Source organism: Myotis nattereri (assembly GCF_964212035.1).
Source record: "Myotis nattereri genome assembly, chromosome: 1".
Taxonomy (NCBI): Eukaryota; Metazoa; Chordata; class Mammalia; order Chiroptera; family Vespertilionidae; genus Myotis; species Myotis nattereri.
In genome coordinates this window covers 229,923,398-229,936,923 of record NC_138075.1, presented here as the reverse complement: position 1 = coordinate 229,936,923, position 13,526 = coordinate 229,923,398, and positions in this window count along the sequence as shown.

Genomic DNA, 13,526 nt, shown 5'->3' with positions numbered 1-13,526 from the left:
TAGTTGTGGACATGGTGAGCGCCTTGGGGTTAGGCAGTTGTGCCAGACAGCTGAGCCCCAAACCAACTTCTGGGGGCTGTGTGTTACTGACGGTGGTGGATGCTGTTGGTGGGGAGCACGTGTAAGAAAAGGCCAAGAACAGGGCCCTAAGGTTCTCCAACATTCAGGAGCTATAGCCTCTTAAATTTTTTATTGATTTCGGGGAGAGGAAGGAGGAGGGACAAAGTAAGTGGTAGAAACATCAGTGATGAGAGAGTGTCCTTGATCGGCTGCCTCCTGCTCACCCCCTACTGGGGGTGGAGCCTGCAATCCAGGCGTGTACCCTGAGTGGGAATCGACCATGATCTCCTGGTTCAAGGGTCGGCGCTCAACCACTGAGCCACATCAGCCAGGTGGTAACCTCTCTTGTAGTATTAATGTTTACATCTAAACGGCCTTAAGTAAATTTAGAGCAGAGGAATTTTAAGTTAATATTACATACACAGCATTTTTTATTACATAATCATTTTGTGTTGATTATACAACATCAAAATCAGAAGCAACATTAATTCATCAGTTAATTCTGGTTACCAAAGAGTTATTTGGGTAGATAATAGGCCTTAATCCTACTCCCCACCCCTTCAATACACTGAGTGGCCAGATTATTATGACCACCTGACATTTGTAGGCAAATTAGCTATAATTTCGCGCTGAAGTTGCTAGAGGGCCAGATCATTATAAACGTCTGAATAGCACAACATACCTAAGTATCGTTGCTGATCAAGTTCATCCTATCATATTGATGGCATATCCCAATAAGATGGCTTCTTCCAACAAGACAATACTCCATGCCACGGTGCTTGTATTGTGCAGGAGTGGTTTCAAGAACATGAGGGAGACTTTACCTTGCTTAGGTGACCCCCACAATCACCAGATCTCAATTGAGCATTTGTGGGACGAAGTTAAAAGAGCCACCAGGCAGCTGGTTCCACAACTATCAAATTTCACAGAACTGGACAGTGCTATTCATCAGGCATGGGGTCAGATTCCTCGCATCACCTTTCAACATCTTGTGGAGTCAATGCCAAGAAGAATCGCCGCAGTATTGAAGGCAAAAGTACTGATGGGGTGGTCATAATAATCTGGCCACTCACGTTCAAATATATCCCACGTTCAAAGGCTGTTAAATCGCGTTGTTTACCCATATCTTCAGAAAAAAATCACTTCTACTGTCGTGGTAAACAACCTGCTTCGCTATTTATAATGGTCTGGCCTCCAGCAACTTCAGCACGAAATCATAACTAATTTGCCTACAAACGTCAGGTGGTCATAATAATCTGGCCCCTCAGTGTATATGCATTGCTCCTTGGCCTGGCCCTGGGTTAGCGAGAGCTCTGACCTAGCCATCGAGGGGCCGGGAGTGAGCAAGGGCAGCACATCTCTATGGGAACAGAACCACAGCAGGCAAACTCGGAGCAAGCTTTGCAGTGAGTGTGCTCAGGGACCATTCCCTGAGTGAGAATTCAGGATGATGCCCCAGAAACTAGTAGAATCTGGTCTGTGGGGGTAGGACTAAAGGTGTGGTGACCAGAACCACCAAGGGGTGTCTGGTGTCAGGAGCTTGTGCTTCTAGAAGAAACAGCTTAAAGAATGCAAATTTCTTCATTGCGCAAATTATTGAGGTTTTTTTGATGATTGAGTACATACCAGAAAGTGTGATTGTAACATTGAAAGAACACCATAAATCCTGTCGTGTGTGGCTTGGCATGGTCAGGTTGTAAGGGAGGTAACGAGGAGTGGTTTCCGCTCTCCAGAGACGTGTGTGTTGTAGGAGAGTTGGACAGCAGTGATAGAAGCAGCAGCAGCCCAGGACTGAGACCAGAAATTGGTTTATACGGTTCTTTTGGCATTAATTTACAGTGTAAGCAACAATTGCTGAATGGCTCTGCCAAAACCAGTTATTCATATGTGTGAGCATTAGTTGGCAATTATAGAGCGCTTCCTCTCTGTCAGGCACTGTCACACCCGTTTACGTGAGTGTGTGACTCTGTGTCAGGCACCGTAGTAACCATCTGCGTGAGTGTGTACCCTGGAGTAGGGCAGTGTGGGGCTGGGAGAGGGTGCAGGAAGCTGTGACCTAGCTCCTTGGGGCTCCTGCTGATGTTGCTGCTTCCTGAGTTCAGAGCTGGAGAAATCACAGAATGCCAAGCCACCGAGAAGCCGTGCCCTGCAGGTGCCTAGCGGTGGACAGTCCAGAATGTTCTTGGTGGAAGTTGATGGCAGCCATGGCAGCTCAGGTGGCAGCCCATGGAGTAAGTGGTGGGAAAGAGGCTGAGAGACATACGCATGCAGGTCACCTTGTCCACTGGGCGTTGGCAGCTGCTTCTGCAGCAGAGGTCACTGTTGAGCGTTCACATGGAACACGGGTACCCTTGCACTTGGTGCCAACTCAGATTCCTTCTCTAGATCTCTCTGCCACTACTTACCCCTGAATCTTCTTTCCAAATTCCTGACCACCCCGCCGAACACTGGCTGCTCTCAGTGGCTGGGTGTAGCTCTGCATGTGTGGCCATTTCTCCTTCCTGACAAAGGGTACAGCCAAGGGTACTTTCCAGACTTCCACTCCCAGGTTGGATTTCCCCTCCCCACGCGGTCTCAGGCCCATCTGAGTGCAGTGTCGGCTGTAGCACCTGCTGCTGACTGGTGCCACACGTCCTTTCGCACCATTTGTAAACAGACTCAGCGTTTTCTTCCTCAGTTATTGGTCGTAGGAGTTCCCCAAGAGGCCACAGGCCACTTCTGAAGGAGTGGCAGTGCAGCCACGGAACTGTGCAGTACACGTGGGATTTCAGGGTCGTCTTGCACACGGTGCCCTGGTGGGCAGGCAGCTCAGGCGGCTCCTGTGGCAGCAGGCAGCCTTTTCTATTGGAGGCCGTCACTCGGAGAACCACTGGGAGCGATGGATGATAAGCCACGAAGGCCGAGAGTCTCTGCTTGTTCCTTCAGGGGACATGGCCTGCTCTGAGCGGTGCTATGGGAGGGTGAGTAGAAGGCATGTAATTGGGACCATGTCTGTGGTCTCACGGAGTTTAGTCAGTTCATCAGGACAGAGACACGTCTCCCTGGCGGGAAGCTCTGAGATGCTGTGGGAGCGGGTCTGAGAGGGGAGGGGAGGCGTGAATGCTGTTGAAAGCTGAGGGGCATTTTCCAGGTGGAACGAGAGGAGGAGGTGCCGCTGGCCCCCCAGGCGAGTTTGCTGGCGGAGAGGCAGGTGACCGTGTGCTGGAACACTGGTCTGGATTCAGGGGCCTGGGCGTGAACCTGGACTCTGTGCTGTTGGGTGAGCTTACTTCCTGGTTCTGTTCCTTAGCTTTTGAGGTCATAGTCCCTACCTTCAGAGTCATTGTTAGAGTTACAGGAGGAAATCGATGTTGAGCACTTAGCACAAAGCCCGGCACTCAGCTCTTAGCTTTGTAGCCGGGTCACCTCCTCTCTCAGGGCTTCTGTAGTAACAGGCACATATTTTTATATTAATACTCTTTCATTCTGTTGAAACAGTCCACTCCTGGGCCGTTTCCCCAAGAGCCAGAGCGTACATTTGGTCAGATGACGCTCATTTCAGTAGGGCAGAGATGACTTCTCCTTCAAGGAGCAGACGTCTGGGACCCTGTGTGAAACGGGCTGCTCTTCAGTAATTGGAAAGTGAACTAACTGCGTGCCGCAGAGGGGCCCCGAGCTCTGACAGGCATAGCACGCGCTCCGAGAGCAGGCCCGTGAGGCAGGGATTTTTAGGTGAAGCTGGGCATGGAGAGGGTCAGCAGGGCCCATGTTGCCGTGCTGTAAGCGAAACGGGGCAGTCGCCTCCCAGCGTGCAGCATACATAAGCACAGGTTTTTTTGTTATTTTTTAAAAGGTATTTTTTAATTTTTTAAAATATATCTTCATTGATTTCAGAAAGGGAGAGGAAAAGAGAGATAGAAACATCAATGATTAAAGAGAATCATTGATTGGCTGCCTCCTGCATGCTCCCCACTGGGGATCAAGCCCGCAATCCAGGCATGTGCCCTTGACCGGAATTGAACCTGGGACCCTTCAGTCCGCAGGCTGATGCTCTATCCACTGAGCTTAAGCCAGCTAAGGCCATAAGCACATTTTTTAAACATTTACCAAAATGGATCATATTTTGGACCTTAAAAATATCTCTATGAATTTGGGAGAATTAAAATTATACAAAGTATCTTTTCTTTCTTTTTTTCCCTAAATTTAAAAAAATTTTGTTGATTTGAGAGAAAGAAAGACATTGATATGTTGTCCCACTTATGCATTCATTGGTTGCTTTTTGTATGTGTCCTGACTGGGCATTGAACCCACAACCTTGTCATATCCAGACAATGCTCTAACCAACTGAGCTACCCGGCCAGGGCCCAGAGTATCTTTTTTGACTACAATGGAATTATATTAGAAATCAGTAACAGAAAGATACTTAAGAAAGGGCAAATATTAGGAAACCATACTTTTAGAACCCATGAGTCAAAGAAGAAATCAAGAGGGAAATAAGAAAATTTTTTTAACTGAGAATGAAAACACAACATGTCAAAATTTGTAAAATGTAGTCAAAGCAATACTTACAAGGAAATTTATAGCACTCACCACCTCTGTGCAAGGGAAAGGGCTCCACCTTAAGAAAGTATATCAGCCCCGGCCGGTTTGGCTCAGTGGAGAGAGCCTCGGCCTGTGGACCGAAGGGTCCTGAGTTCAATTCTGGTCAAGGGCACGTACCTTGGTTGCAAGCTCCTCCCCAACCAGAGCTCCGGTGGGGGCTCATGCAGGAGGCAACCAATCAATGTGTTTCTCTCATGTCGATATTTCTCTCTTCTCTGTCTTTCCCTCTCTCTAAAAATCAATGGAAAAATATCCTCAGGCAAGGATTAATGAAAGTCGATCAAAGAGCCATTTATACACCTCCAAAGAAAGGAAATACTAACATAAAAGCAAACATTAATGAGAAACAATTTTAAATATGGAAAATCCATGAAACCAAAAGCTAATTAATTCTTTTAAGATGAATAAAATTGATAAGCCTGAGCCAGGCCAAAGATTGGACTAGATACTGTATAAGCCTGTGAAAGGATATTTAACAGAATTACTAGGGAAAGCCACAGTGAGACAGTTGCCACACAGACATTACAATGGCTACAGTTTAAACAACTAGCCACATAGATGAGGATGTAGTTCACCAGAACGCTCCAAAAGTGATCTTTGGGAGAACTTTGGAAATTTCTTAAAAGTTAGACATGCATGTCCTGACGGATTGCTCAGTTGGTTGTAGCATTGTCCTAATACACCAAGGTTGTGGGTTCAGTCCCTGGTCAGGTCACATAACAAGAACCAACCAATGAATGCATGAATGAGTGGAACAACAAATTGATGTTTCTCTCTCCCTTCCTCTCTCTAAAGTCAATGAACATGTCCTTGGGTGAGGATAAAAAAAAAAATGTGCACCTACCACACACCAAGAGTTGAACATGAATGTTCTTCTTTTTTAAAATCTCTTGAGGATAGGTTTTTACTGATGTTAGAGAGGAAGAGAGAGAGAAACATGGGTTGGTTGCCTCCTTGTACACGCCCCAACTGGGGATCAAACCCACAGCCTAGCTACGAGCCGTGACCAGGAATTGAACCTGTGGCCTTTTGGGTGTATGGGTCGACTCCAATCAACCGAGCCACTCGGTCAAGGCAGCAGCTATTCTTTGTATTAGCCCCAAATTGGAAACAACCAGAATATCTCCAAATGGGAGAATGCATAAAAAAGTTGTGGCTCACCCACACAGTGCAGTGTTACTCAGTAATGAAAAGGTTAACGTTTCTGCTACATGCACACATGGGATCACCTCCAGATACCGATACTCTGCAAAACAAGCCAGACCGAAGAGAACATGTTGTGTGGTACCATTTATATAGAGCAGTGGTTCCCAAACTTATTTGGCCTGCCTCCCCCTTTCCAGAAAAAATATTACTCAGCGCCCCCTGGAAATTAATTTTTTTTAAATTTTAATAGCAATTAAACAGAAAGATATATGTATTAATGTTTCTACCTTTTTCGTAAAATATAGTAAAGAAAGGTGTAAATTAGAAACATTGAAGTTTGAAATTATGAAACTATTTATTGAACTCAGAATAGAAAGGTAATACAAAAAAAGTTAAAACAAACGCACCTGTGACCATCACCGCCCCCCCTGGATCGCTGCAGCGCCCAACAGGGGTCGGTAGCGCCCACTTTTGGAATCACTTATATAGAGTTCTAGAAATTGCAAATTAATCTTTAGAACAGTGGTTCTCACCCTGTGGGTCGAGACCCCTCTGGGGGTCAAACGACCCTTTCACAGGGGTCGCCTAAGACCATCAGAAAACACATATATAATTACATATTGTTTTTGTAATTAATCACTATGCTTTAATTATGTTCAATTTGTAACAATGAAATTGGGCGTCACCACAACATGAGGAACTGTATTAAAGGGTCGCGGCATTAGGAAGGTTGAGAACCACTGCTTTAGAGACAGAATTCAGTCCAGTGGTCACCTGTGACCGGGGTAGGATTGGCGGAGAAGGGAGTAGACGTGGGGTACAAAGAGGCACCAAGTAACTTGGAGTGGGTAATGGTAGTGTTCATTATCTTGACTAGAGACCCAGTGCACGAAATTTGTGCACTGGTAAGGTCCCCAGCGGCTACTGGCCTCCAGCCGGGTACTCTCTCCCTTCCCCTGGCCGGCCCGCCCCCTGGTCGAACTCCCTGAAGAACTCTGGTTGAGGGGACAATTTGGATACTACATTTTTATTATATAACATTATCGTGATGTTTTCACAGGTGTATACATGTCAAAATTATTCATAGTGCATGCTGCAGATATTTTCAGCTTATTGTGCCTCAGTTCTACTTTAGTACAGCTGTAAAATGTTTTTAAAAAGATCATTGGAATTTATATTTGTGCTTCACATTTAATCACAGTTAGGAGAGTAACCACCTGGTAGGGCATTGGTGTTTGAGTAACTGGCATTGTAGTCAGCTGTTGTGTGTGCATGTGTGTTTTGTAGTAACCTGTTCGTTACTTGCTTTGCTGAAAAAGGAGTGGAGAGGAGAGTTTCACCTCCTGGGAGAACTGGCTTCGTATTTGAGCATGTTGGTCAAGCGTCAAGCAGTTTTGACTTTGCTTCAGGACATTGTCTATGATCTCTCCATGGATGATTGCAGCTAGCTCCATGGCTTTCCTGACCACACATGCTGGGGATCCCAAATTAAATGTCCAGTTGCATCCTTGCCCTGAGTGTTCATTCAGAAACAACCTCCCTGCTGTTTGGATGTCTAATACCCATTTCATACGTGCAGGCCCAGAGCAAACCCGTGGTTCTTCCACTGTCCCAGCCTGTCCCCCTGCCCCGCCCCGCATCTCTGTTGTCGGCATCTAGTACTGAGGCAGCTGGGCCTGTCCTCATGGCATCCTCAGGTCCATTGGCAAGTCCTGTGGCTCGACCTTCCACACCGGCAAGTCTGACTGCTCTGCTCCTTCATGCCTCCCACCTGTGCCTGGGACTACCTGGAACAGCCTTACGTACGTTGTTTCCTCCCCAGGGTTCATTTTTTTTCATGCAGCAAAGTTTCTTTTTAAGATGAAAATTGGCCATGCCATCTCCTTCTGAGAAACCTCCCCAGCCTAGGCCTTCATCCTGCCCCTTGACCTGCCCACATTCGCGCTTGCTGCTCCTCGGCTCCCAGTGCTCTCCCAGATCTTCACATGGCGGCTTTATGTTTTTCAAAACTTAACTTTGCTCTTGTTAGAACCATGTCCTCCTAAGGTCCCACTCTGCACCCTTGGCAACTTTCTTTTCTTCCTGGAGGAGTTTGCTGCCCCTGGAGGTGCAGTGGTCATGTCTGTGTGTGTCTGCTGTCCCTCAGGAACCAGCAGGGCCTCCCTCCTATTCATCTTTGCATCCTGTTGTCAGAGCCTTCAGGACGCCTGGCATCTAGTGGATTTCAGACCTCTGTGGAAGCCACTCCACACGATTAGTCCACACGCTGTGCAACTGTCCTTGCCTCTCCTCCTCCTCGTCCCTGACATCTGCTTCCTTAGAGGTCTTGTTAGCTCTCCCGTCACAGCGACCTCACGGCCACCTCACTCCTAGGTGGCTTCTCCCACTTCCTTGCTCCACTCCTTTGTCACATTTTATCTCTTCTGTGCACATAGCCTTCTCCTTGTTAGAACAGGAGACCAGACCATGCCTGGCTCACTGCTCCCTCCCCCCTCCTGCCCCAGGGCCTTTGTGCTTGCTCTCTGGAATGCTCCTCCTGCAGATATGTGTGTGGTTTCCACCAGCTCACACTTCAAGTGTGTCCAGGTGTCTCCTGGAGGAGGCCCTCACTGGCCACGCTAAAGGGTACCATCACCAGCTCCAGGCATTCCTTTCTGCTCTGTTTTCTCCTTCTCAGTCACCACTATCTGGTGTTCTGTATTTTTTTAAAATCTTTATTCTTGATAGTATTACAGGTGTCTCCCCACTCCCCCCGTCCCATTTCTCCCCTCCACCTGGTTCCCTCTCCACCCTAGGCCTTCACCACCCTATTGTCTATGTCCATGGTATGCATATCCTATCTAATAAAAGAGAAACATGGTAATTAGCGTACATCCGCTACCCTTCCCATTGGCTAATCAGGGCGATATGCAAATTAACTGCCAGCCAAGATGGCGGCCGGTAGCCAGGCAGCTTGAAACTAACATGAGGCTTGCTTGCTTCAGTGACGGGGGAAACCAACGTTCCCCGCCTGCTGCTGCCGGCCTCTGAGCTTGCAGTTTGAAACATAGTTACAAATATAGAAGCTAAACAAAACCCCAGAAACCTGCTTTCAGCCAGCCGGGATCTCAGAGCTGGAGTTGATACAGTGTTTCGATTATAGAACACAAACCAGATACCTGCTTTCAGCAGCAGAGGCCTCAGAGCTGGAGTCAGAGCTAAAGCTGGCCCAGAATAAAAAAGAAAAAGAAAAAAAGGAGCAGTTGGGAGCTTCAGTCACCTGCCAGCCTGAAAACAGCCATCAGCCCCTCACCCAGACTGGCCAGGCACCCCAGTGGGGACCCCCACCCTGAAGGGTGTGTGACCAGCTGAAAACAGCCATCAGCCCCTCACCCAGGCTGGCCAGGTACCCCAGTGGGGACCCCCACCCTGATCCAGGACACCCTTCAAGGCAAACCAGCCGCCCTGAACCCATGCACCAGGCCTCTATCCTATATAGTAAAAGAGTAATAGGCCTCCCAGCCCCAGGATCAGCGGAGCTGCGAGGCCTCCTGGCACTGGGATCAGCATGAAAGGGGGCAGCGCCCAAACCCCCTGATCGCCCTGCGGCTCTGTGTGTGACAGGGGGCGGAGCCACAACCTCCCTATCTGCCCTGCTCTGTTCGTGACAGGGGAAGGCGCCCAAACCCCCTGATCAGCCCTGCTCTGTGCCTGATGTGGGGAGCTCCCCAACCCCCTGATCACCCTGCAGCTCTGTGTGTGACAGGGTGCGGCGCCCCAACCCCCCCCCCACGGGCCCTGCTCTGTGTGTGATGGGGGCGGCGCCCCAGCCCCCTGATCGGCCCTGCTCTGTGCCTGATAGGGGGGAGCTCCCCAACCCCCTGATCATCGCCCTGCGGCTCTGTGTGTTACAGCGGGCGGGGCCACAACCTCCCTATCCGCCCTGCTCTGTTCGTGACAGGGGAGGGCGCCCCAACCCCCTGATCAGCCCTGCTCTGTGCCTGATAGGGGGGAGCTCCCCAACCCCCTGATCAGCCCTGCTCTGTGTGTGACAGGGTGCGGCGCCCCAACCCCCCCTCCCCCACGGGCCCTGCTCTGTGTGTGACGGGATAGAGCCATAACCTCCCCATCGGCCCTGCCCTGAGTGTGAGAGTGGCAGCGCCCCAACCCCCTGATCGGCCCTGCTCTGTGGGTGATAGCGGGCGGCGCCCCAACCCCCCCCCCCCCAGGCCCTGCTCTGTGTGTGATGGGGTAGAGCCATAACCTCCCCATCGGCCCTGCCCTGAATGTGACAGTGGCGGTGCCCCAACCCCCTGATCGGCCCTCCTCTGTGGGTGATAGAGGGCGGCACCCCAACCCCCTGATCTGCCCTGCTCTGTGTGTGACAGTGGGCGGTGCCCCAACTCCCCTATCGGCCCTACTCTGTGAGTGACAGGGGGGAGCTCCCCAACCCCCTGATTGACCCTGCTCTGTGCGTGACAGGGAGTGGCACCTCAACCTCCCCATCGACCCTGCCTTGAGTGTGACAGGGGGCGGTGCCCCAACCTCCCAATCGGCCCTACCCTGAGCGTGACTGAGGGTGGCATCACAACCTCCCGATCTACCCTGCTCTGTGCATGACAGGGGGTGGCGCCCCAACTCCCCAGTCGGCCCTCTGCTCTGAGCCCGACCAGGGGCTGCACCTAGGGATTGGGCCTGCCCTCTGCCACCCGGGAGCAGGCCTAAGCCAGCAGGTCGTTATCTCCCGAGGGGTCCCAGACTGCGAGAAGGCACAGGCCGGGCTGAGGGACCCCCCTCCCCCCCGAGTGCACAAATTTTTGTGCACCGGGCCTCTAGTATGTATATAAGATTTTTGGTTAATCTCTTCCTGCATACCCTCCCTACCCCCAAGATTCATCAGTCTGTCCATGTTTCCATGCCTCTGGTTCTGTTTTATTCATCAGTTTATTGTTTTCATTATATTTATTTTGATTTTTTGATACAATTGTTGATAGATATGTATTTATTGCCATTTTATTAGTCATGTTTTTTATCCTCCCCCTCCCCTTCCCTCTGCTTCCCACTCCTCCTCCTCTTCCTCTTATTAAAGGATACCCTTCAGCATTTCATGTAATACTGGTTTGGTGGTGATGAACTCCTTTAGCTTTTTCTTATCTGTGAAGCTCTTTATCTGACCTTCAGTTCTAAATAATAGCTTTGCTGGGTAAAGTAATCTTGGTTGTAGGTCCTCGCTATTTATCACTTTGAATATTTCTTGCCACTCCCTTCTGGCCTGCAAAGTTTCTGTTGAGAAATCAGCTGACAGTCATATGAGCACTCCATTGTAGGTAACTAACTGCTTTTCTCTTGCTGTTTTTAAGATTCTCTCTTTGTCTTTTGGTCTTGGCATTTTAATTATGATGTGTCTTGGTGTGGTCCTCTTTGGGTTCCTCTTGTGTAAGACTCTCTGTGCTTCCTGGACTTGTAAGTCTATTTCTTTCACCAGGTAAGGGAAGTTTTCTGTCACTGTTTCTTCAAATAGGTTGTCGCTGTCATGCTCTCTCTTCTTCTTCTGGCACCCCCATAATGCGAATGTTGGTATGTTTGAAGTTGTCCCAGGGGCTACTTATACTATCTTCATATTTTTTTACTCTCTTTGATCTTCTGATTTCGTGTTTTTTGCTTCCTCATATTCCAAATCGTTGATTTGATTCTTGGCATCTTCTACTCTGCTGTCGATTCCCTATAAATTATTCATTTCAGTTAGTGTATTCTTCATTTCTGACTGGACTTTTTTTATGTCTTAGAAATTCTCATAAAGATCCTTGAGCAACCTTATAACCATTGTTTTGAACTCTGTATCCAGTAGTCTGCTTGCTTCCATTTAATTTAGGTCTTTTTCTGGAGATTTCTTCTGGTCTATGTTTGTGACATGTTTCTTTGTCTCCTCATTTTAGCTGCTTTCCTGTATTTGTTTCTTTGTATTAGGTAGAGCTGCCATGTCTCCTGGAATTGGTAGAGTGGCCTTTTGTAGTAGGTGTTCTATAGGGCCTAGTGACTCAGCTACCCCAGTCACCTGAGCTGGACACTTTAGGTGCGCCCCTGTGTGGGCTGTGTGCACAGTTTTGTTGTAGTTAAGCCTTGATTGCTATTGGCATCACTGGGACGAGTTGACCTCCAGACCAATTGGCTATGTAGACCAGGCTGCTGCAACTACAGTGGGAGAGCTGCTGTGCAGGAGACACCCTATGGAGCAGGACTTGTTTCAGTGGAGCTATGGTGCTGAGTCTGCCGCTTGATTGTGTCGCTTGTGGATGTGTAGAGTTGTAGTCTACTATGGTCTGAAACTGTCTGCCAGGTGTACTGGGTCTGGTGCCTCCCAGGTGGTACACAGTCAGCCACTGCCTGGGACCACCCTGCAGGAGCTACAGAGCTATCTGCAGATGGCTGTTACTTGTATTGGGCTTGGAAATGCCAGGTGAGGGCAAGCTGTGAAGCAAGGTAGGCTAGTGCTAGCACTGGGTCTTAGGCCTCTCATTGATAGTTTTGGGGTATGCTGACGCCAGCTGCTGCTTGTTTGAGAGATTTTAGGAATGTCTGAAGCCTGAGCCAGGATAGGCCATTCATATGTCAGAACTGCTGCAAACAGCTTGGGTGGGGCTGAAAATTGGATGGGGTGTGGCCTCAGGGAATCACCAGGCTGAGCGAACAGTGTGAGCCAGTCTGATGGAAACTCAGATATGGCTGCCAGTCAGGTCTGCGACGGGTGTGTGTGTGTGTGTGTGTGAGCATAGGAACAATGACCTCTGCGAGCATCCTTGACTGGGAGAAAGCCGCCCCTGAGTTCCTGCCCTGATGCCACACCATCCAGTTCCTCCCCATAGGTCCCTGGATCCCCCAAAGCCACTGCCCCCGTGGAAGTGAGTCCAAGTAAGTTTATGTGCTGGTCCCTTAAGAGGAATTGCCTGGGTCTCCAGCAGCCTCTGTGCCACTCAGTCACAATCCTCACTGGTTTTTACAGCCTGAAGTTACGGGGACTTCTCTTCCTAGCTCTGGAACCCTGGACTGGGAGTCTGGTGTGGGGCTAGCGCCCCTTGCTCCTCATAGGAAGCCTCTGCAACAGAGATCTCCCTCCTGATTAAAAAAGCGCCACACGTGGGTGTTGGACCAGCCTGTCCCTCACCTCCGTCCCTCCTACCAATCTTGATGTGCTTTCTTCTTTCCTTCTCTAGTTGCAGGACTTCCATTCAGCCAGCTTTCAGGCGGTTCTGAATGAGGGTTGTTCTGTATTTTAGTGGTAATTTTGATGTGGTTGTGGGAGGCGGCGAGTACTGGCATTTACCTACACTGTCATCGTGGTTCTCCTAATGAGTCTTTACTTACCTGTCTTCTTTATTTGTCTTTGACAAGAACATTAACTCTCAGGACCGGGATCTTTGTTTTATTCACCACTTGTTCCCAGTGCCTGGACCAGTGCCTTGGCACATGGTGGGCTCCCAGGAAACACTGGGTGGACAGGCAGATGCATGGTTGCTGAACTGGATGCTCTCAAGTCAGTGCTGGCTCTTTTGATTTCTGGCTTGAGGGCCTTTGTAACCTTGGAACCAGCATCTCCTTTGTGGGTAAAAATGGCCTAGAAAGGTATGAAGGCTGTGGCAGTTCTGTTGGTGGTGGGCTGTTCTCCAGGACTAGGGACAAGAAATGGCTTTTGGGTTACATAGGGTTAAGGCAGAACGGTGTGGGAAATGGTCATAATTTAGACTTCTCAGATCTGTTGGGAC